Source organism: Cyprinus carpio, chromosome B6 (assembly GCF_018340385.1).
Source record: "Cyprinus carpio isolate SPL01 chromosome B6, ASM1834038v1, whole genome shotgun sequence".
NCBI lineage: Eukaryota > Metazoa > Chordata > Actinopteri > Cypriniformes > Cyprinidae > Cyprinus > Cyprinus carpio.
The window spans coordinates 13,191,586-13,212,930 of NC_056602.1; the positions used below are offsets into that span (position 1 = coordinate 13,191,586).

The window sequence follows — 21,345 nt, forward strand, 5'->3', positions numbered from 1 at the left end:
CAGCATGTCACAACATAAAAATTACAAATTAACTTTTCATTTACTGTAATCCAAGAAACAGCAAAACTGAGACAGTTGACAAATTTTCTTACCAGTGTTTGATCTGCAGGGGCGACATGCACACACAAAACAGTCAAATACACGTCCCCATCGGCTAAATCTATGACACAAACAGAAAGAGTGAGAATTGTTTAAAAATTACAAAAAAAAAAAAAAAACCTCCAGCACTTTAAAAATAAATCAAGTCTGTGCATTTGGCAGGAGCATCTTGAGGAAGTTTTAACATGTTGGGATATTTACAAAATGTCACAACCCAGGCTCACTGGAATTACATGACTAACACCGTGTCTACACCGAACATGACAATTGTCACACTGTGCCGCAACAGCTAAAGTCTGTCTACACTGGACGCAACAAAGCAACCGTTGAAAATCATTAAAAATTTGTGTCAATATGTCATAAATAGAAGGCAGCAGCAGTTTTCTGTCTGGGTTTTGTCACACCGCGCCACACCACATCCAGTGTAGGCAGCATCACTGATTATAATGACTTCTATAGTATTTTGTCGCATCGCGCCGCACCACGACCTCACGTCCGGTGTAGACACGGTGTAAGATTCTGCAAAACAGTAAATACATTGCTCTGGGTTCATTTCACAGCACTTTTCAAGTAACAAGTCTACAAAAGTCGCTGTAAGCAATATAATTTTTCCTCTATTATAGATGTGGGTTTAGTGTCAAGAATAAAACATGCCTTTGTACATATTTGCTAAATTATATTGCGTTGCATTCAATTTTCTCCAAAAGGTTAATCCTTCTACAGGCTTTGAGCTTTTGGCTCAGCATAGCATGTGCAACACTGCACCAGGTGAGCTACCGTGCAAGTATACCATGTCAGGAAAGCCAAACATATGGGGCTGGTTATGTGATGCAAATATCAAAATGTATTAGTTTACAAATCATGCACTATGCAAAAAGTTTTTTCAGGTCATAGCATAGTATTGCAAGGAACCACATGAAAATAAGTCCTAGTAATTGATAATCTGGTAATTGTGGGGGAAAAAAGAACGCTTTTAAAGTTTTTATTTCAGCTGGATGTTCTTCTTACCTCGCTCATCTACCTTGCACATCTATACATCTTACTACATCAATACAATACAGATGATTTGACAGATGCCAGATCTTTTAATCATGATAACTGATCTCTGGCTAATTCGGTTCTTCAAACAAATTAACTGTGCATCATAAAAGCATTTTGACATTTGAGAAGTGGCTGTGTTACATCAAAGCCACCTGCATAAAAGCCACCTGTTCAGATTAATGCACAGATAATTATTCCTTTACAAATAAATCTCTCACCGTGTAAAATTGATTGTCAATTTATCAGCAACACGTGCTGATATTTGCTGATGCATATATCCCGAAAAGGAATATGCACGATATTGTTATCGTGGTCACTGCAAAATTCAATTATTATGTATAACTATTCAGAATTTTGAATGCATTTTAAGAATACTTTTCCCATCAACTGGTCACAACGCACAACACCGCTGTATGCTGGTCAAAGACGTGTGTGCACGATGTAAACAAGCACGGATGAGAAGCTACATAGCGGAATGCCCAAGAGACGCTATGAATGAAAGCACATTCACTCTCAGCAGATGGCGCTAAACATAATGCAGCTGTTACCCCGGAAACCCAGTAACCAAAACAGCTTTCCATTTCTGAAAGCCTGTTTAAATGATTTAAATAGCCATTCAGATTTGTGTATTTGCTATGGTGTTCATCACAGTGCAACATACATAAATATTTAGACTTCATAGGCTATTTATTTTCAAACTTTTTTTTTTTTTTCATTTTAATCTGGACTACAACACGCCCTAGATATTGTTTGAAAGTGTTTTGATTCTTTATTGTTCTGTCAAACTTTACGTTAGTTAACAAACTGCCAACGAAAAATTATTCTAAACATTTATTAATTGGTAATTCCAATATTTAATAACACATTATTAAAGGGGTCATATGATGCGATTTTGAAGTTTTCCCATTCTCTTTGGAGTGTTACAAGCTCTTGGTGCATAAAGAAGATCTGTAAGGTTGCAAAGACTAAAGTCTTAAATCCAAAGAGATATACTTTATAAAAGTTATGACTTGTCCACGCCCCCCTAAAAGGCTCGTTTAAACACGCCCCCACATCTCTACGTCACTATGTCAGAAGATTCGCAAAACGCCGCACAAATGTTCACGCAAAGAAAGAAGGCGTACCTTTTATTCACGCTGTTGCCGGTGGCGCCATTTCATGGAAAAGCTGTGTGTTTCATTGTGAAAATGAAACTACTTTGTTTGGCCTTCCAAAAGAGCACGATATCCGCTTTGTCATGCCTAGAGCTGGCCTGTGCTAGTCGCTGAGTAAATACATCAGTCTGGGCTCCTGACTCACAGTATGTAATATGTGGGCTTACATATGTAAAGGATTTGCCACTGATGATTCAAACGTTCAAAAAAGTGTAGATTAGCACTTGTTGTTTGTTGTTTCTCCAATCAAAAATGCAGACATGGTTTTACATTTATGTGCAACGCAACGCGTAAAAAGACAGTATAAGTCATTATAATCAGTAATTATGTCCCCACTGGATGCAACTGCCTTGTTTGTAATGGGTTTTATTGTTTTTGTCCTGTCATGCCAGTGTTCTGAGCAGGACATGCCATAACAGGATGGGACATAACATTGCCGTCAGACGCTTGAAACATTTGGCCAATCACAACGCATTGGATAGCTGGCCAATCAGAGTACACCTCGCTTTTCAGACCGATGAACTTTGTAAAAAAAACAACGCGTTTCAGAAGGCGGGGCCTTCTGTATAACAATATAATGTACATTATGTGGAAAATAATGTTTTTATTTTACCTTAAACCACATAAACACATTTCATTACACCAAATACACAAAATAAATGTTATTTTTAGCAACATCATATGACCCCTTTAAAAATAAAAGTTACAACTGATATTAAATGATCTAATGAACTAAGAATTGTATTTTTAAACAAAGATTAATAACTTCTGTAGCAAATGTAGCTATTGCTCATTGTGAATGTTAATGCATTAACTAAAGTTAACCATGTAGATCTTATTGTAAAGTGATACCTATTGGTCTTTATAATTCTTTTGCACTTTAATCTGTGTAAAATTTGTAACTTTATACATTTTTGTTTATTGCTATATTGTATTAAAATGTTCAGTTATTTTTGTTATAAGAAAAATGTTATACTGTATTATGAAAACACTTTTTTGCAACTACATTTTCATACCGTGATAATACCATATACCGTGATAAAAGCATTATCAATTAATCACAACATGAAAATTTGATACCGGTATATCCCTAATGCTCAATTATTAAAAAAATAATAATAATTAAAATAATATTTTATATATAATATTTTTTTTTACTTTTTTTTCCTGGTTTAATAAAGATGCACTTAAGATATACTGCAACAGAACATAGCAGTGGCTGGTACTGATATTCAGTATCACCTTCACAAGATCATACAAACTAATCCTGTTTACTTGAATTAACGCCTGCCTCCCAGCAGGTTTGAGTTTACAGACCTGTTGTTATGGCAGCAACTTTGGGATAAGCTTCAAAAAACGTATCAATCCTGGATCATGTTAAATCACCAACAATAAAATCCAGCTAACCCAGTAATCCACATATGACGAAGAGTCTATATATTTCACGATCTGCCAGAGTCACGTATTCCCAATGAGCTTGCAATCTCAGACAATACTGATAGCACAACCAATTGTCTACACTGTTGAAATTAATTAACAAAAAAAAAACATTTTTTACATCAAAAACTTGAAAATATCTAATAAATTCCTTAAATCATGCAACAAATGATAGAAATGCATTCTTTAGTTTCAATTTTATATTTTATGATACTGTGCTGTACAAAATAATGTACATTGTTCACTCCTGTAATCATTGGTTTACTTGTGTACATTTATTTATACATTCACTTGTGTATAAGAAATAGCATAGTAAAACATTAGTCAATGTATTGAAAAAACATTCATAGAGATACCAAGAAAAAAATTTGTTTATTGGATTTGATGCAAACCTCCTTCCAGCAAACATTTTTACAGGTCTCAAGTTAGCACAGAACAAAATACTAAGCATCGACACTAAAATTCCACAATCCCAAAACAGTTACCAGAACAACTTTTACAGAAACGTTCCAAGAATCTCTGTGTAAAAGGCAAATTAAGTAAATACCATAATTTATATAACTAAGTCTGACATAACATAAAGCCAATAAAAGCTGCATTTAACTAAATACTTTGCATATTTACACAAAAAACGAACTTTGAAAAAGAGAACTGGAAAATGGGAAACTGATCCGAACTATTAAACAATCATTTGACATTTAGTGGCAGGTGGAGATATATATTATATATAAAAAAACTATGATGCTACTATAAGGATACATTCACACTGCAGAAAAATGTGGCCCAGTTTTTGTTTAATATGTGACACAGAACTTTTTTTTCCCTTGACAGTGTGAACAGCACAAACTACATGGAATCTGATCTTTTTGATCCCGGTGCCTCATTTATAAAATGTGCGTATGCTCAGATTTCATCTTATTTGTAAAAATTCTCATATTTCTAAAAACTGCCTTTGATGTGGAAAATTGCTTAGCGTCACGTCAGGGTCTGAGCAGACATACTTTTTCTTGTCGGAGTACTGCAGGTTCTTGCTGTTCTAAATTAAAAGGATTTGGACAATGACTGGTGATCTTTTATATGTTAATGACATTAATTAGGGGTTGTTTACAAGCAGGGCTGCACGATTAATTGCATGCGATTGTCATGCGTGTCTCATCAGTAAAGCTGGTTCTGTGGTTTGTAGTGATTGTCTATTAAGTGATTTTGATTGTGGGTTTTTTTATTTTGCTTTTGCGTAGTTCACTTTTGGTTTATGCAATATCGAGTCATAATCACAGATGAATCGCATTTCACCTGTTAACGAACTACGGCTCTGTGTATTTCATATTGCTTGGCCGGAAAGTAACCTATCCTACAGAAAAGCATTAAATACTGCTAGATCTGATTACTTTTCATCTCTTTTAGAAGAAAAAGATAACCCAATGTATTTTTTAAATTGAGTGGATGGATTGTAGATTAAAAATGGATATATGATTGTTTAAATTTCACAATATCTAGGGAGTAATGACTTTATGAACTACTTTACTTCCGAGATCAATACTATTAGAGATAAAATTGTAACCATGCAGCCGTCAGCTACAGTATCGCATCAGATAGTACACTATAGATCGCCTGAGGAACAATTCCACTCATTCTCTACTATAGGAGAGGAAGAATTGTATAAACTTGTTAAATCATCTAAATCTCAACAACAAGTATGTTAGATCCTATTCCCTCTAAGCTCCTAAAAGAGGTGCTTCCAGAAGTCATAGATCCTCTTCTGAGTATTATTAATTCGTCATTGTCATTAGGATATGTCCCCAAAACCTTCAAACTGGCTGTTTTTAAGCCTCTCATCAAAAAACCACAACTTGACCCCAAAGAACTAGTTAATTACAGACCAATCTCAAATCTCCCTTTTCTGTTCAAGATACTAGAAAAGGTAGTATCCTCAGAATTATATTCCTTCTTAGTTAAAAATGGAATCTGTGAGGATTTACAGTCAGGATTTAGATCGTATCATAGTACTGAGACTGCTCTAATTAGAGTTACAAATGACCTGCTCTTATCATCTGATCGTGGTTGTATCTCTCTATTAGTGCTACTGGATCTTAGCGCTGCAGTCGACACTATTGACCACAATATTCTTTTGAATAGACTAGATAACTTTGTTAGCATTAATGGAAGTGCATTAGCATCGTTCAAATTGTACTTATATGACCGCCATCAATTTGTAGCAGTGAATGAAGAAGGATCATATCGATCACAAGTGCAGCATGGAGTACCTCAAGGCTCAGTACTAGGGCCGTTACTCTTCATGATTTACATGTTACCCTTGGGAGATACCATCAGGAAACAACACGGTGTTAGTTTTCACTGTTATGCTGATGATACTCAGCTCTATATTTCTTCATGGCCTGGCGAAACATACCAATTTGAAAAAGTAGCGTAATGCATAGTCGATATAAAAACAGGATGACAAGTAATTTCTTACTGCTAAATTCTGAAAAAACAAAGGTGTTAATTATAGGACATAAAAACTCTGCATGTAATAACCTAGAACACTGTCTAAGACTTGATGGTCTGTGCTGTCAATTCTTCATCATCAGTTAGGAACCTAGGTGTGCTATTTGATTGCAATCTTTCCTTAGAAAGCCACATTTCTAGCATTTGTAAAACTGCATTTTTTCATCTCAAAATATATCTAAATTACGACCTATGGTCTCAATGTCAAATGCAGAAATGTTAATTCATGCATTTATGACCTCAAGGTTAGATTATTGTAATGCTTTTTTGGGTGGTTGTTCTGCATGCTTAATAAACAAACTCCAGTCTAAAATGCAGCAGCTAGAGTTCTTACTAGAACCAGGAAGTATGACCATATTACTCTGGTTCTGTCAACACTGCACTGGCTACCTATTAAACATCGTATAGATTTTAAAATCTTGCTTATTACTTATAAAGCCCTGAATGGTTTAGCACCTCAGTGTTTGAACAAGCTTTTGTTATATTATAGTCCTCCACATCTGCTGTGTTCTCAAAACTCTGGTAATTGGATAATACCTAGAGTATCAAAATCAACTGCGGGCGGCAAAATCCTTTTCCTATCTAGCACCCAAACTCTGGAATGAACTACCTAACATTGTTCGGGAGGCAGACACACTCTGTCAGTTTAAATCTAGATTAAAGACTCATCTCTTTAACCTGGTTTACACATAACACACTAACACATTTCTAATATTCAAATCCATTACAGGAGTTTTAGGCTGCATTAATTAGGTCAACCGAAACCGGGAACACTTCCCATAACACCCAATGTACCTGCTACATTGTTATAATAATGGCATCTACGCTAATATTAGTCTGTTTCTTTCTTATTCCGAGGTCACCGTAGCCACCAGATCCAGTTTGTATCCAGATCAGATGGTCACTGCAGTCACCCGGATCCAGTACGTATCCAGCCCAGATGGTGGATCAGCACCTAGAGAGGACCTCTACAGCCCCAAAAGTCAAGTCGAAACCAGGACAACTAGATGAGCCCCAGATACCATGTAAAGACTTTGTCTCAGACGGCCACCGGGACAAAAGACCACAGGAACCAGTTGAGTCCTCTGCACAATGTGACTTTGCTGCAACCTGGAATTCAATTGCTGGTTCGTCTGGCCAGAGAAGAACTGACCCCCCAACTGAGATTTGTTTGTATGAAGGTTTTTTCTTATATATTTCATCAATGGAGTTTTGGTTCCTTGCCGCTGTCGCATCTGGCTTGCTTAGTTGGGGACACTTCATTTCCAGCGATATTGTTGACTTGATTGCACAGATACTATTTAAACTGAATAGTGCTCGATGATGACATCACTGAATTCAATGATAAACTGCCTTTAACTGAAAAATTTGTGTTTACTATTGTCATTTTGCATTATTGACGCACTATTTTCCTTCTTAATACTAATGCAGTTGCTTTGACACAATCTGTATTGTTAAAATACGCTATATAAATAAAGGTGACTTGACTTGACTGTAGTAAATGTCGCTCCATTTGAAAGCAGGTGATGGACATTTACTGCTTATCATAGAACCGGCTTTACTGACGAGACACGCATGACAATCGCATGCGATTAATCGTGCAGCCCTATTTACAAGGCAGAGAGCTGAAAACATTAAATTTCGCACAAGTTGAAAATCATTTGCGATTCATAGATTTCACATCTGAAAGAGACGAGTACATGCATTTTCTCCATGTACGTTCATTCTATTCACTTGTGGTTGCCGCAAGCTCCTTCGTCGAATCTGCCAGCCGCACCGTTCTCCGCTCACTCAGCCCGCCGTGTGTGACGCTGTGTTTTGTTGTGAATGCGAAACTGCTTTGTTTGGCCTTCCAAAAGAGGACACGACTAGAAATCACTGTTCCAGAACAGTTCAACCCAAATATTCAGATGTGTGCAACGCATTTTATGGAGGACTGTTTCCTGATCTGCCGGCTGTCCTGACTCACAGACTGGAAGTACGTTTTTTTTATTTAAAGAATTTGCCATTGATGATTCAAACACGCGTTTTGAGCAGTGTAGAGTAGCGCTTGTTGTTTGTCATTTCTCTAATCACAAATGCAGACATGGTTTGTTTACGCTGCCTGATGCAATGCAACGTGTAAAAAGACATTATAAAAAGTCATTATAATCAGTAATTATGTCCCCACTGGATGCAACTAATGCTTCGTTTGTAATGGGTTTTTTTGGTTTTGTCTGGTTGTGCCAGGATATGGCATCGCAATATGGTGGAGGGCATAATATTTCCGTCACACGCTTGAGGTTTTCAGCCATTTACAACGCACTGGATAGCTGGCTAATCAGAGCACACCTCGCTTTTGAGACTGATGAGCTTTGTAAAAGTTGACGCGTTTCAGAAAGGCGAAGCATAGAGGAGAAACAATAATGTACATTATGTGGAAAATAATGTGATTTTTTAACCTTAAACCGCACAAACACATTTCATTACACCAAATACCTAAAATAATGTTCTTTTTAGTATAATCATATGATCCCTTTAAAAATAATCTGAACAGCCATACAAAAAAAATTAAAAAAATCAGATGAGATCAAAAAATTGGAATTGAGCACTGTCTGGAGGGTGAACATAGCCCAATATAGTCCTGCAGCAGCCTATTCAAATAGTGACATAGCTGCCTTTATAAAAAGCTGTATAAATAAAAGTATTTGAAGATTCAATTCAATGTGCTATTGAATTGACAGTGAATGAACAGTCCATGAGGCTACTTTCAGCACAGTAATGCTCTGAGCTAGGAGTTCTGTAAACACAACATGCCTTAACCTGAGTATTCTGTATTCTGTCTTAAATTTTTAGGAAATATCTGCTAGTGTAATAGTTATGTGTCTTCCTGCCAGCTTAACATTCCTTAAAGGTCAACATGAAATGATGTTCGCAACACATTTTACTTCCTACTGTGACATATTCCAGACTGAAACAGGAAATTCAACAAGAGAAAAAAAAATATATACTGCAGACTTAAATTTGAGTGGCCAAGCCTCGAAATAGCAAAGAGTGCATATATATTTTCTGAGGACTGAAACTAACTGTTGTATAAGAGGTATTAATATGTATTAGAAAAGCAAAACAAAATCTTAAAATATTGATTTTATGTTTAGTCTAAAGAGAAAAGAACACAACACATGGGGAAGAGAACAGCCCAGTCTTCTAATTCAACTCAAACACATTATTTATTTCGTCCTCTGGCCAAAAACATGCACTCACTTGCCCGACACACATAGGGTGACATACACGCTCAAGACCTTCAACCAAAACCTCAATTTAACACTGATGTCCAATATCCTAGAATATCTACTTCAAGACTTCATTAAAAGACTGTATGGTGTTGGTGACAGCAGTTTCAGATTGTTCAGTTTATTAAATGTTATCAATATTTAGATTAATAAACTGGTCAATTAAATACAAATGTATCCTAAAATAAATAATATCTTGTGTTTAAGTCTACATTATTTTTGACAACAAAAATATGACAAGGCAATAATATTAATTTAACTGAGGCCATGAGCAAAGACTTTAAATATAACATGTTATAATAGAGTTCTAAAGCTTAAAGGGTTAGTTCACCCAAAAATTAAAATTATGTCTTGATGTACTCTGCTTGACTGAAACCTGGCTAAAACCAAATGATTATATTGGTCTAAATGAGTCTACTCCACCAAACAACTGTTATAAGCATGAGCCCCGTCAGACTGGTCGTGTGGGGAAGTGTTGCAACAATATATAGTGATATTCTCAATGTTACCCAGAAAACAGGATACAGGTTTAAATCATTTGAAATACTTATGCTTAATGTTACACTGTCAGATATGCAAAAGAAATCTATTGTATCTCTATCTCTGGCTACTGTGTATAGACCACCAGGGCCATATACAGAATTCCTAAAAGAATTTGGAGATTTCCTCTCAGACCTGTTGGTTAACGCTGATAAAGCGCTAATTTTCTGAGATTTTAACATTCATGTTGATAATACAAATGATGCATTAGGACTTGCGTTTACTGACTTATTAAACTGTTTTGGAGTAAAGCAAAATGTCACCGGGCCCACTCATCGTTTTAATCATAAGCTAGATTTAATTATATCGCATGGAATCGATCTTACTGACATAGATATCGTACCTCAAAGTGATGATGTTACTGACCATTTCCTTGTATCGTGCATTCTACGTACTGATGATAATAACTATATAGCTTCGCGTTATCGTACGGGCAGAAATATTGTTCCAGCCACCAAAGACAGATTCACAAATAACCTGCCTGATTTATCTCAACTGCTCTGTGTACCCATAAATACACATGAACTAGACAAAATGACTGGCAATATGGGCACTATCTTCTCTAATACATTAGAAGCTGTTGCCCCCATCAAGTTGAAAAAGGTTACTGTGCCATGGTACAACAGTAATACCCACGCTCTCAAGAAAGAAACTCGTAGTCTTGAGCGCAAATGGAGAAAAACTAACTTGGAAGTTTTTAGAATTGCGTGGATAAATAATATGTCCAGCTATAGACAGGCTCTAAAAACTGCCAGGGCAGAGCATATCCACAAACTCATAGAAAACAACCAAAACAATCCAAGGTTTTTATTTAGCACAGTGGCTAGATTAACAAATAACCAGACGCCACCCGATCTAAATATTCCCTCACAGTTAAATAGTAATGACTTTATGAATTTCTTCACTGATAAAATAGATAACATCAGAAATACAATAACAAATGTAGATTCTACAGCGTCTAATACTTTAGTTTTATCCATCGCACCCAAAGATAAACTGCAGTGCTTTACAACTATAGGACAGGAAGAGCTAAATAAACTTATCACTGCATCTAAACCAACAACATGTTTATTAGATCCTGTACCCATTGAATTACTGAAAGAGTTGTTACCTGTAGCAGAAAAACCGCTTTTCAATATTATTAACTCGTCGTTATCTTTAGGTCACGTCCCAAAACCATTCAAGCTGGTGGTTATTAAGCCTCTTATTAAGAAACCACAACTAGATCCTAGTGAACTGGCAAATAACAGACCCATTTCAAATCTTCCATTTATGTCTAAAATTTTAGAAAAAGTTGTGTCTGCTCAATTTTGCTCCTACCTGCAAAAAAATGAACTCCATGAAGAATTTCAGTCGGGTTTCAGGCCCCATCATAGCACAGAAACCGCACTTGTTAAAATTACAAATGACTTGCTTCTTGCATCAGATCAAGGCTGCATCTCATTGCTAGTTTTACTTGATCTTAGTGCTGGGTTTGACACCATAGATCACGACATACTCATAGATAGATTACAAAACTATACAGGTCTCCAAGGGCAGGCTTTAAGATGGTTTAGATCTAGGGGTTACACAGACTAGTCGAGTAGTCGAGTGATCGACTACTTTAACCACTAGTCGGCGCTGTCGGAAACAATTGACTACTCGAGTGTGCATTAACCATAATGCATGCACAGTTTGCCTACAACGCAAATTGTAGGATAACAATATTGTGTATAGATGTTACTTTCTATCACTTTCTCTATGTTACATGTAAAATTAAAATATGTAATTTAATAATTAGGGGTGTGCCCGAAGCTGAATACCTTATTCGGAATGGCACGGATAGCTTCAAAAACAAATAACGGATGAGGAATAATTCTGCCTGAATATTCGGCTGAGGCTGGCACACTCTGCTGTTTGCTAGATAACAATTGCGCCAGGGGATCAGCGCAGTATTATACACAGACTTCTAAAGTCACGCAATAATGAGTGTGTGAACTGAATGAATATAAACTTTATGAAAGAAAAGAGCGCAAATCAAACATTGCTGTTGCCTCTCCGTGCATCTCTCAGAAATCAGAGCTTGGCAAGAGTAATATCACCTATAATAATACATCATACACGGTCTATTATTTGTATATATTTAGGCAATGATTTAAACCGTAGGCTACGAAATGATACATGAATGAATGGATTAACCACAGCGCGCTCACCAATCAAACAGCCGCGTTGCGCGCCTCAGTCTCTCAAACACCAAGCTCTCTCTTAAAAGTAGGCTAATAATCAACTTAGATGCAGATACATTTTCTATGTTTGCTTCTTTATTTTTTGCTGGTTTGCGTGGCACACACACATTTGTTTAGTAAGTTCAAAAAGACTCGCTTAGAGAATTCTGCGTAATGAAAATGTGCGCCTTGAATTCATTCAGTCGGGTTCAAATGATCACTAAACGTTTGTCATGACATCTCTGCTTATAGGATTAATTAATTTTTAGAAATGAATAATTATTTTATTTTAACGCAGCATATTTGTTCAGTGATAACTACGGGGGGAAAGATAGGCATAACGGCCTTATCAAGTAACTGTACGACACCTGGTTTTATCCGAAAACAGATACTAATAATTTTGTGACTGTTACAGATAGAAATAGCCTACTGGTTACATGAAATTTAAATTATGTAAAGTCATAATTATAAAGTTTTGACAGTTAACGTATGTTATGTAATTGTTGCATTAGGCTATTAATTAATTAGTCAATTAATAAACGTTTATTGCTAAAAACTATTTAATGTCTATTCACAGTAGCATGAACCACGAGTAGTCGAGTAACTCGAGTATTTTTTAAATAAGTAATCGACTAGCAGAAATCAGTAGTCGTGCAACCCCTATTTAGATCCTACCTGTCCGATCGCTACAACTTTGTTTATTTAAATGGGGAGTCATCTCATTTATCACCAGTAAAATATGGAGTGCCACAAGGATCTGTCCTAGGTCCTCTGCTATTTTCAATATACATGTTGCCCCTTGGTAATATCATTAGAAAATACGGGATTAGTTTCCACTGTTATGCTGATGATACTTAACTATATATCTCAACAAGACCAGGTGAAACTTCAAAATTATAACATAATAACAGAGTGTGTTAAAAATGTAAAAGATTGGATGACCAATAATTTTCTCCTATTAAATTCAGATAAGACGGAGATATTACTTATTGGACCAGAAAACATTACAAAGAATCTCGTAGATTACAATTTGCAATTAGACGGATGTACTTTTACTTCCTCTACTGTCAAAAATCTGGGTGTTATATTAGACAGTAACTTGTCTTTTGAAAATCATATTTCCCATTTTACAAAAACAGCATTTTTCCATCTTAGAAACAATGCCAAGCTACGAAACATGTTACCTGTTTGTGATGCAGAAAAGCTAGTTCATTCGTTCATGACCTCTAGATTGGACTATTGTAATGCACTGCTAGGTGGTTGTCCTGCATCCTCAATAAACAAGCTACAGGTAGTCCAAAATGCAGCGGCTAGAGTCCTTACCAGGTCAAGAAAATATGATCATATTATTACCCCAATTTTACAGTCTCTGCACTGGCTACCTATTAAGTTCTGTATCAGTAACAAAATATTACTACTTACTTTATAAGGCCCTTAATGGCTTAGCTCCTGCATACCTAACTAGTCTTCTACCACGCTACAACCCATCATGCTCCCTAAGGTCACAAAACGCTGGACTTTTGATAGTACCTAGGATAGCAAAGTCCACTAAAGGAGGTAGAGCTTTTTTACATTTGGCTCCCAGACTCCAGAATAGCCTTCCTGATAATGTTAGGGGTTCAGACACACTCTCTGTTTAAATCTAGTTTAAAAACACATCTCTTTGGCCATGCATTCACATAATGCATCTCATAATTTTGGACTGCAGTTTTATCTGATCAAATGCGCATTATTATTCTTTAGCTTGGGTTAAACTAATAAATTTTACTTGGCTGGAACAGCAGCTACGCTAATTATGTCTCTATTTGTTTCTCTGTTTTGCCAAGCTCCAGTCTGGATCCAGAATACCTGAGAAGAGATGATGCCAGTCCCTCAGAGGACCTCAGATGATGCTAACCCAGAGACAACATACAGAACTACCACATTTTGCTATAAGTTTGATTGCATAATTGCTGTTAATAGTGTTAATCATCTGTTTGTTTACGTCTTTTATCGATTTTTCTGAACATTTCTGCCGTATGCACATAAACTGACAGTCATCACTGATAAGCTACTACTAAATATTGCAGAAACTTAATTTTCTGTAAAGTTGCTTTGCAATGATTTGTATCGTAAAAAGTGCTATACAAATAAACTTGAATTGAATTGAATTGAATGTCATGAATGGCTCACCCTCATGTCGTTAATTCAATTACGGGTCTGTTGTGAGTGCGTTCAAAACACTGCAGTGATGCCGCTGACGTACGACGCTGCTGACGTGTTATCATTGTTATTGGGCACACCAGAAAACACGTCAGCAGCGTCATACATCAGCAGCGTCACTGCAGTGTTTCAGGGACACATCTTTTTACCTCACCGTTCAAAGTTTAAACCAGAAAAAGTAAACATGCTTACATTTTTGCATTCAGTTAAAATATACCAGTCCAAAAGGTGTTCTGATTCTTTATTATTGTTCTTTAGTTGTGTTCTTTTAAAATATAATCATTTAAAAAGGACTATGCAGGATTTTTATTTGTTAGTTTTACAAATAATCAAATAATTTAACTGTTCATAAGTAAAATCTTAACACTTATTTGAATTTTAAAACACTGACTGACAGTTAAAGCTCATTCACACCAAGGATGAAACCTATAACTATAAAGATAGTTTTAAAGACCAACCTAAATGAAAAATATTAGCACTGTCCACACCACAACTAAAATGCCGATGAGGAACAACATTTTTAGAATCACAACAGCAGTGAGAAGTGAACACACTGTGAACACACACCCGGAGCAGTGGGCAGCTATATATCCAGCGCCCGGGGAGCAACTGGGGGTTCAGTGCCTTGCTCAAGGGCACTTCAGCCATGGGTATTGAGGGTGGAAGAGAGCGCTGTTCATTCACTCCCTCCCACCTACAACTCCTGCCAGCACCGAGACTCGAACCTGCAACCTTCTGGTTACGAATCCAAATCTCTAACCATTAGGTCACAGCTGCCCCTATTCAGGCGCATTGCCAAAACAGCGAGTTCCACCAGTCGCTACAGGAGCCGCAGTTGATTGAACTCTAGTTTCAACGTTCTTTTCAAGAGAGGACTCAGTTTGATTACAGCAGCCTCATAAAAATCTCTGACATTACACACTCTACACTGATTTTGGTCTCTTAATCGAAAGTCTTTTCTCAACTTTGTTGCGTTTGTGGTTATGACCACATTGAGTCTGCAACGTTCGCGGTTACTGATATCCAGCAATCATAATTGGTAGAAAGGAGAATTGTGGGGTTTGAGACAGAGACTAAACCTTTATCAAAGGGTCAAGAGTTTATAAGTTGAGTCAAGTTGTTCACACCTCAGATTTGCCTCAAGGCTCAAGAAATGTGCTGTAGAAAGGTGGGAGGAAAGAGGGAGGGAATCGAGCACAGTGTGAGAATTCAAATTTTTAAATTAATTTGTTTTTTTTGGGTTCATAATCCAAAAGGAAAGGGCGAATGTAGGTAAATTGGGACAACTGGATCAATCATTTCAATTATTTCATTACTAAAAATAAACTTTAAGTAAATCCTAGAATATTATTTTATGACATTGATATAACCATTTGTATTAAGTTTTTGTATCAAAAAGCAGCAGAAATTATGCACTCCAACAGGTCTCTCTAACTCTTATCCATTTCTCAGTGTAGTTTTTCTCTATGCAGTTCGGCAGCAACAGAGAAGTGCTTTGCTTTCCTTTGTTTATGCCATTCCTCAACCAGTATTGTGGCAGGGAATGTTTGATGACATAATCGAATACTATAGATAATGTGCTTTGAACAAATGAGACAAAAGTTGAACTGTTTATTTATAAAACTAAAAATAGCCTTTGGCTAAAAGGAGATCCAAACAGTGCAGCAGGAATGGAAGCATTATGGTTTGAGGCCAGAAAGGCCCTGAGGAAATTATAGACTCAACCAAGCATTCCACAGTATTTGAGAATATAAGGCCATCTAAGAGGATCTTGTACAAACACTGAAACAAGTCCACAAAAGAATGTCTAAAGCAACATGAAATCCAAAAGCAAGGCCCCTTTTGAAACACAGATAAGTCTATAGGTCAACATTAGGCCTACACAGTCTGCAGGTTGTGTTATATGCAACAAATGTATCCTTATGTAACAGCTATGTTCCGAGAGAGAGAGAGAGAGAGAGAGAGAGAGAGAGTGTGTTGCAACAAATGTATCCTTATGTAACAGCTATGTTCCAGGTGGGTGGGGGTTTGTTCCCACTAATTCAGCAAGGGGGAAAAAAAACGAAAAGAGGGGTAGTTCCCAGGACAAAATTATTGCCAAGAGACTCCACTAACTGTAAGGAGTTCTTTACACATATCCCTAAATGAATGCTTGCTTACACAATCAGTGTATATTAACACTTTTCTGCTCTAAATAAACATTAAATATGGAATGCATCTTTTATAGTTTTTGCCTCCATAACATCAAAGGGACTACTGTTGTATCAATCTACATATATTCCCTACAAAAAAATAAAGAATTTCATATCTACAATGACAAAGAGCCAACAAAACTCTGCACCTTTAACAGATCAAGAAGGCTTTTACTAGTGCTGCATCAGGGAATAAAAAGGGAGAACGATCTTTATTAAAGCCCTAAAAGGCAAGCAGGTCTGGTCCAACATTCATGTTCTCTTCGCCATGGCAACTCCTTTTCCCAGGATAGAGACCATCTCAAGGGTAGGAATGTTTATGAGTGTCCCAGGAAGAGTTTTGAGGAGTTCTGTGTGACTGCATCAGTGAGACAAAGGATGAGAAACAGAGCGCAGAAAATATTTAAATTACCTATTGGCTTAGAGTTAGGTTCCTCTTTCTGAATTACTGCTAATGAAATTGGAGTTAGTATCTTAATTTAGAAATGTACAAAATTACAGAAGATTTTTTTTCCTGATGTAGACATGTCACTACATCCATCCAATACACGGAAGTTTAAAATGTAAAAGAAAGACATTTGATAAAACAATAGTTTTTTTAACCATTGTCTGAATGATAAATTATACTACATATTAATATGCTAACTGTACAGTAACATGGAACGCATTACACATTAAATAAAATATTGATTTATATATAGGCTACAATTTATTTCAGTTTTTATTAAAATACTTATGCACACCTTACAAACTCCAGCCTGTACATGCACTCATTCACATATTCAACAGTTACTCACTCACTCACCCCTCCCCTCCATCTGCAACTCTCCCTCATTCTCCAATTCCCCCTCTTTTCACTGACCTTTTAAATCTCCACTCCAACAAAAGAGACAAAGGGAGCTGGACAGCTTTCTCTCTATCCCCCCTGCTGAAGGGGAACAAACACACATACACAAGACTACAGCCTGTCATTCCACAGACACAGGCCCAAAGTACATGTACAGATTTGCACCACTATATCACTGTATATCTCTGACTTTCTTTGTTATCTCTGTTATTAGTAAGAGTCCGTTTCTCATAATTTAGGTGCCCAAGGCATTTTATACTTCAACATGCTTTATTAAAACACTTAGCCCAACTCTAAGTCTATATTAAATTACAAAATGATAATTTTGTAATCATTGTCAAATAAAAAGTACTAAAATTTAATCAGTTCAACATATAAGTGATTGTGTCTCTTCAGAGGACTCGATTCTTAGCGATTACTTCCACAATGTCTTTATGTACTTTTTGTCACTTAAAAATGTTACATATTCAATCTTATTGGTTAGAGGTAATCACTGAAATAAAAAAAATATGGGAATTCGAAATTGAGAACAGCTTTGGTACCATATATTTAGGAAACATACCAACTGATTTTAGTACTCAAGATAAATACCTACTTAAACTATTATTGGTTGCTAGTAAAAAAGCAATAATTAAGAAATGGTTGCATGACAAAAGCAGAATGGATAATGATTGTAAAAGATATGGATACATTTTACAAGTACTGGTCAAAATGGTTAAAGTATAGGAGTATGGATAAAACATAGTGAGCTATTGTAAGTGGACTGCAATGTCTGTTTGTTTGTTTGTTTGTTTGTTTTTTGTCTTCTAATGCTTTATCAGAGGACCCTTTATGGACAAATATTCTCCAAGTGGATTTTTTATTGTTATTTATTTATTATTATTATTATTATTATTTTTTCTCTCTTTCTTTCTCTTCCGAGACTATTGGGAGAGCAACCCCTGATATGAAGTTAACTGTATATGAACAACATAATGGCTATGTGATACCCCTAGTGACCTGTCTGTTCTGTTCTTTTACATGTGTTGCATAAAAAAGAAATAGACTTTCAATGGATGGAAAAAAAGAAAAATCCTAATTTGTGTGGCTAAATGAATGGCACCTGCAAAATGACTGGCAGGCAGAAATCAAAAGTTGTTTGATTGGCTAAAGAAAGAAGTGGATTGTGACCACTTTTTATTTTACTGTTTACAGAGCCTTGGGTTGCCATAGAGATGGTGTTATATCTATTGACATTTATGTCCATGTTGTGTTTTAAGGAAGTAGGATAATATTGTACTCCATAAAGACTTAGCAACCCTAACAACACCTAGAAATTGGCCAGAACATTCTGGTAACCAGCTAGAACCCCGTAGTGATGCTCAGCACCCAGCCAAAACAGCCTAGCAACCAACTATAACACCCTGAAAACCAAATAGCAAAACACTTCAGCAAAGAAATATGCACTGTATTTTCATCCAATGCTGTCTCAATATATGAAGACACTCTACAAGAAATTCATCTCCAGACATGCTCTGAAAGTTGACTTCACAAACATTTCACTATACAGAAACAAAGGTCTTCAAGACATCCTTTCAAAACAAAATATGGATACACTCGAAGAAATTGACTATATATATATATATATATATATATATATATATATATATATATATATATATATATATATATATATACACACACAGTACAGGTCAAAAGTTTGGAAAACATTACTATTTTTAATGTTTTTGAAAGAAGTCTCTTCTGCTCATCAAGCCTGCATTTATTTGATCAAAAATACAGAAAAAAAATGTTTGCGTTTTATGAATTTTGGCTGCAAACAGTGTTAGGGTTAGTATGTGTATGGGGAATGTCAAAAAATGGACAAATTAAAAGTCCTGAATAAACTTTAAACTAGGCTTTGTTAAGCCAACATCAATGTTTGTCTTAAACTTTACTTTGAGTTTAATCTTAATTTTTCGATCAAAAGACAGTCATTCAAAAACTGCATAGAACTACCGAGAAAATGAATGTTTAGAATGTATAGATGGGAAACATAATGTTGCTAATCTCACTACTCACAGGGCACAACAACCTTACTTTTGAGGGGCTTGGGCAACTCTTTTGGTCTTGGCATGATGTTACTGTGTACTTCACTGTTAATAACCTAACCATAGAAGTTCACTGACTTTCGTATAATATGGCCTTCCACTTCAATGAAAAAGCACCATAAACAATTTCATGCCCTATATTTCAGGTCTTCTGATGACATTATATTAGACAGTAAAAGACAGTATATTTGATTGGAATTCCAGTTTGAAAACTTCTCCATTCAGCATTGAAAACATTGTCGAAATTAGTAATGACACTCAGCACGTTAAAACTCCCTCCAACATGTTCCAATGTTCCCTTGTGCATAAATGTCATGTCTATGCTTTTGTTTAAAATGACTGCATTTTGCTGGAGTTTACTGGTGACTCTGAATCTACACTATTGGGTGTCTGTTAGATGAGATCACTGGAAAAGAGGACTGAATAAACACACATCATTCACAAGCAGTTACTAGAATTTAAAACCCTGATGAAAAGACTTGGTAAGCTGTTGAATAGATGCAATACACTCTGTGTTGCACACACAATATCTCTTCTTTATGCTCTAAACTTTTCATTATGGTACGAGGGTTCATCTGTGACTCAAGAAAGAGATATTGCTGTAATGCATACCATCATCTGTAAAGCACTCAGAATGTGAATAAAATGCTTTTAAGCCACTCTGCATTGGAGCCGTTCATACTGTTTTTGTAATGAAAGATAATTAAAGCTACACTATGTAACTTTTCTGTTTGAAAGTAACAATTTAAGTAATGCACAAGTACATCAGGAATTGTTGGGATGGATTTCATGGGAATCAGCATATGTGTTTAACTTCATATCATATTGCTTCTTTTTAATTCTTTATTTAAATGGAAATGTACATCCAATTCAAAAGTATTATTAATAGTAGTAATGTTACTTTTGATGAAATTCGCCATTAGATTCACCCACACAGAACAGCAGAGGCAAAGCACAAATCACGTAATTACTAAAACAATGTTCCTCCTTTAGCTTTAAAGTTTAGCCTATATAATTGTTTTATTGTATGTATCATGTCTGTTGTCCTAGTAAATAACACATTGTTTATAGAGTATATATATTTATTTAGTAGTAGTTATATTTGTAAATATCATTTATACAATATTTTATGTATTTTTATGTTTTCTCTTCATTTATAATGAAGCAATGTGTAGTTAGCAAGTTAATAAGTTAAAGATATTATGAACTGAAAAAAAAAACATAATGGATCAGTATCGGCAAACACTCAAGGTAGCAATATGTGTATCATACATGAAAAAGTTTTAATCAAGCCATGTTTTGTAACATTTTGTTAATTAAAGCTATACAACTCTCTACAATATGTACATTCTAAGTATCATTTGTCAAAGTCGATATGAATCTTTTTCATATTTTAACTTACTTTTTTAACAGTATGCACAACACACTAAGGCGTACACCTCTCATGAGAAGTCTGTCGTTTTAACTGTAAAATTGGGTTTGACATTTTGGTTAAACATTATGAGGTCAAAACAAATACAAAATACATACATTAATAAATCATTCACGTTCATTTCAAGATCAACATGATTTTACAAATTTGATCAAATGAATTTTCATAATTCTGTAAATATTGTCTTTATTACTATGATATAAAGTTTATCACTCTCTGTTTTGGTATATATCTACACCCCACCCCCCCACCACCACCACAACCACAATACCGCAAATAGTGCACCCATGCAAGTATGATACTTTTGTCATTTACACACCCTCATGTTGT

At 35.7% G+C, this 21,345-nt stretch overlaps 1 pseudogene; it reads right to left on the bottom strand.

Annotated features, from left to right (window-relative positions):
• Positions 1-21,345, bottom strand: part of LOC109074884 — a 51,475-nt pseudogene that overhangs the window by 28,560 nt on the left and 1,570 nt on the right.